Raw genomic sequence first — 4,955 nt, 5'->3', positions numbered from 1 at the left:
GAGAATAAATAAATGAGAATATATTCACATTTTTTGCATTTGTATAATCACTAAGAAGATAAATATAGAGCTAATAAACAAAAAATGAGGGGAGAACAGATGATAGAAATGAAGCTGAGATGGACTTTTTACATACCTTTTAAAAAATATTTTGAAATTTAGGCTTACAGGAAAGTTGAAAAATAATGCACTATGTCATACAACTTCCTCTAAGCTTCCTCAAATCTTAACATCTTACATAACTAAAAAAATTAACATTGGAAAATGATATTAATTGAACTACAGATTTTACTCAAATAATGCCAGTTTTTTCAATAATGTTCATTTTGTTTTAGAATCCAGTCAAGAATTCCCTTGCATTTACTTGCTGTGACTCCTTAGTTTCCTCTAATCTGTGACAGTTCCTCATTTTCTCCCTGATTTTATGACTACGACACTTTTGAAGAGTACTGGCCAGGTATTTTGGAGTATGTATCTTAATTTGGGTTAGTATGTTTTCTCGCAATGAACTTGAACACTTTTAGGAAGAATGCCACAGATGACATGCCCTTCTTAGTGCATCACATCAGGGGGCACATGATGCCAATACATCTTATTACTAGTAATGTTGTTCTTGATCACTATGACAAGGTGGTGTCTGCAGTTTTCTTCACTGTGAAGTTGCTATTTTCTCTTTGTAAATACCATATTTTAAGGAAGATAATCTGAGATGAGCTATGTAAAAATCTATTTCTTCTTATATTTTGCCAACCAATTTTAGCATTCACCAAAGGATCTTGACTATAGTAATTATTACTGTGGAGTTCAAATGGTGGTTTTCTATTTCCCTCATGCATCCTACATTGGTTAATTTAAATTATTTCATTAGGAGGCGTTTTCCCTTCTCAATTTATTTATTTAATCACATATTTATATCATCATGGACTCAGATATTTTACACAATCTAATGTTATTTCCTCTCTAGATGCATCATTTAAAATGTTTTTAAAAAATTAGTGGTTTTCTTAGTGTTTACAATATACACTTTAAATGATCCAAGTACATTTTCAAATAACAACATGTTGCTTTACATGTAGTGCAAATACGTTATAATGTAGTATCCTAAATCTTCCTTTCTTTCTCTTATGACATTGCTGTTATTTATTTCACTTAACCATATGGTATGAACATCTAAAATGTTACCATTATTGCCTCATATAGTTGTCTTTTAGAACAATTAAGAATAAGACAAATAATTTATTTTACCTTCATTTATTCCTTCTCTGATGTTCTCCTTTCTGTTATGTAAATTCAAATGTCAGATCTATATAATTTTCCTTCTTCTTGAAAATCTACTTGCAGGGCAAATCTGCTGGCTGGGGATTCTCCCAGTCTTTGTTTGAAAAAGTATTTCTTTTTCATCTTTGAAGGACAATCTCAGTGGATATAGAATTCACAGATGCAATCTTTTTCTTTCAGCATTATAAAGATTTCATTCCACCCTAACTTTCATTTTTAACTTATTACTTATTTATTTTTAATTTATTTTTATTTATTAATTTAAATTAATTTACTTATTTCTGCTGTAATTTTGGTTTTCTGCAATTTGACCCTAGGGTGTGTATAGACATAGTTTTGAGTATTTCTCCTGTTATTTTCTAAACTTTCTGGTTCTGTGGATTGGTATGGAAAGATCCCTGCAATTATCTCTACACATATTTCAGCTATTCCATCCTCTCTTTTCTTTCTGATACTCTAATTCCATACAACTTTTAATATCGCTCCCCAGGAACGGTACTGGATGTTCTGTTCTGTTCTGTTCTGTTCCACTCTACTCCATCCACTCCATCCTGTTCACTCCACCTACCCCATCCCATCCCATTCCATCTTTTTTCCCGTTTTTTTTCTTGCCTTTTTACATTGCCATATGAGAAATTTCTATGTACTATGTTCAAGCTCACTGATTCTTTCTTCAGCATTGTCAAAGCTAGTGAACCCATCGAAGGCAGTCTTCATTTGTAATACTGTATTTTTTATTTTGGTTTGTGGCAACCCTGCATTGAGCAAGTCTATCGGCATTATTTTCCAACAGCATTTGCTCATTTTGTGTCTATTTCACATTTCGGTGATTCTCAAAATATTTCAAACTTTTTCATTTTTATTTTATTTGTTATGATGATTTGTGATCAGCAGTCTTTGATGTTACTATTATTGTAATTGTTTTGGGTGCCAAAGACCATGCTCATATGAGACAGTGAACTTAATAAATGTTAGTATGTTCTGACTGCTCCACTAACTGGCCATTTCCCCATCTCTCCCTCTCCTCTGGCCTCCTTATTTCTTGAGACAAAATTATATTGAAATTAGGCCAACTAATAACATTACAATGGCCTCTAAGTAAGTGTTCAAGTGAAAGAAAGAGTTGAATGTATCTCGCTTTAAATCAAAAGTTAGAAATGATTAGGCTTAATGAGGATGTTATGTCAAAAGCTACGCCACTTGCGCCAAATAATCAGCCAAGTTGGGAATGTGAAGGAAAAGTCCTTGAGGGAAGTTAAAAGTGCTACTCCAGTGAACTCATGAATGATAGCAGAGCAAAGCAGCCTTATTGCTGATATGAAGAAAGTTTATTGCTGATATGGGTAGAATATCAAACTGGCCACAACATTCCCTTAAGCCAAAGCCTAATCCAGAGCAAGTCTCTAACTCTCTTCAATTCTATGAAGCCTGAGAGAAGTAAGAAAGCTGTAGAAGAACAGCTTAAACCTAGCAGAGTTTGGTTCATTAGGTTTAAGAAAAAAAGTAGTCTTTTAACATAACATTAAAATCCAAGGTGAAGCAGCAGTTGCTGATATAGAAGCTGCAGCAAGATCTAGCTAAGATAATTAATAAAGGAGGCTACGCTAAACAACAAAACAACTGTATATTAGAAGAAGATAACATCTAGTAATTTCATTAACTAAAGTAGAGAGAAATCAGTGTCTGGTTTCAAAGTTTCAAGGGACAAATTGACTCTCTTGTTAGGGGCTAATGCAGCTAGTGACTAACTTGAAGCCAATACTCATGTACCATTCTTAATCCTAGGGCCCTTAGAATTATGCTAAATCTTCTCTTCCTGTGCTTTATAAATTGAATAAGAAATCCTGAATGACAGAACATCTGTTTACAATATGGTTTACTGAATATTTTAAGCCCAATGTTGAGACCTCTGCCCAGAAAAAAAAGATTCCTTTCAAAATATTACTGCTCATTGACAATGCATCTGGTCACTCAAAAGCTCTGACTGAGAGGTACAACAAGAATAATGTTGTTTTCATGCCTCCTAACACAACATCCATTCTGCAACCCATGGATCAAGGAGTAATTTTGACATTAAGTCTTATTATTTTAGAAATACATTTTGTAAGGTGGTAGCCATCATAGTGACTCCTCTGGTAAATCTAGGAAAAATAAATTGAAAACTTTCTGGAAAGAATTCACCATTAAGAATGCCATTAAGAACATTTGTGATCCGTGGTTCAACACTAATAGAAGTTTGGGAGAAGTTAATTTTAACCCTAACAGATGCCTTTGAGGGGTTTAAAACTTCAGTTGTGGAAGTAACTGTGGTAGAAAGAGCAAGAGAACTAGAATTAGAAGAAGAGCCTGATGATGTGACTGAATGGCTGAAATCTCATGATAAAACTGTAATGAATGAGGAGTTCCTTTTTATGGATGAGCAAAGAAAGTGATTTCTTGAGATGGAATCTATTTCTGGTGAAGATGATGTGAAGAATGTCAAAATGACAACAAAGGATTTAGAATATTATATAAAGTTAGTTAATAAAGCAATGGCAGAATTCGAGAGGATTAACTCCAATTTTGAAAGATGTTCTACTGTGGGTGAAATACTATAAAATAGTGTCACATGCTACAGAGAGAGCTTTTGTGAAAGGAAGAGCCAATTAAAGTGGCAAACTTCACTGTTGTCTTATTTTAAGAAATTGCCACAGTTACCTCAACCTTTATCACCACCACCCTGTTCAATCAGAAGCCATCAAAATCAAGTCAAGACCTTGCACCAGCAAAAAGATTATGACTTGAAGGCTCAGATTATTGTTAGCATTTTTTAGCAATAAAATATTTTAAAATTAAGGTATGTAGATTTTTTAGATATAATGCTATTGTACACTTAATAGACTACCATACAGTGCAAATATAACGTTTATATGCACTAGGAAAACAAAAATTCATGTGACTTACTTTATTACGATATTCCCTTTATTGCAGTGATCTGGAACCAAAGTGACAATATCTCCAAGGCATACCTGTATTTAAAGAATTGAGAGCAAAAAAATCAGTAACATATAATTCTGTACCCAACAAAATTGTCTTTCAAAAGTGAAAGTGAAATAAAGACTTTTTTAGACAAACAGAAATTAAAGGAATTTGTTTCTAACAGACCTGACTCAAATGTTGAAAGTTCTTTATAGAACTTGGTAGTTTCTTAAAGGACTTTAAAATAATATCCACAGAAAAACTTGCACACAAATGTGTATAGCAGCTTTATTAGTAACTGTCAAACTTGATGGTAACTAAGATATTCTCCAGTAGGTAAATGGATAAATAAACTGTGGTACATCCAGATAATGAAATATTATTTAGTATGAAAAAGCAATAAGCTATCAAAAGACACATGAAAAAAATACTTAAATACATATTACCAAATGAAAGAAGCCATATATTGTAAGATTTTAACTATATGAGGTTGGGGGGAGAGAGGAATGAATAGGCAGAACACAGGATTTTTAGGCAGTGAAACTACTCTGTATGATACTATGATGGTAGGTAAATGAGTGAATTCCTCTTCTGCATTAGTCCAAACCCATAGACTATACAACACCAAGAGTGAATAGTAGCATAAATGATGAACTCTGAGTATTAATGATGTGTTAATGTAGGTTCATTGATTCTAACACATGTACCACTTTGATGGG

At 33.1% G+C, this 4,955-nt stretch overlaps 1 pseudogene; it reads left to right on the top strand.

Annotated features, from left to right (window-relative positions):
• Positions 1 to 504: 504 nt before the first annotated feature.
• Positions 505 to 4,081, top strand: LOC105299498 (annotated as a pseudogene).
• Positions 4,082 to 4,955: the final 874 nt, after the last annotated feature.

This window comes from Pteropus vampyrus, unplaced genomic scaffold (genome assembly GCF_000151845.1).
Source record: "Pteropus vampyrus isolate Shadow unplaced genomic scaffold, Pvam_2.0 Scaffold186, whole genome shotgun sequence".
Taxonomy (NCBI): domain Eukaryota; kingdom Metazoa; phylum Chordata; class Mammalia; order Chiroptera; family Pteropodidae; genus Pteropus; species Pteropus vampyrus.
Note: the sequence above shows the minus strand (reverse complement) of the source record. Positions and strands in the feature narration are given on the sequence as shown.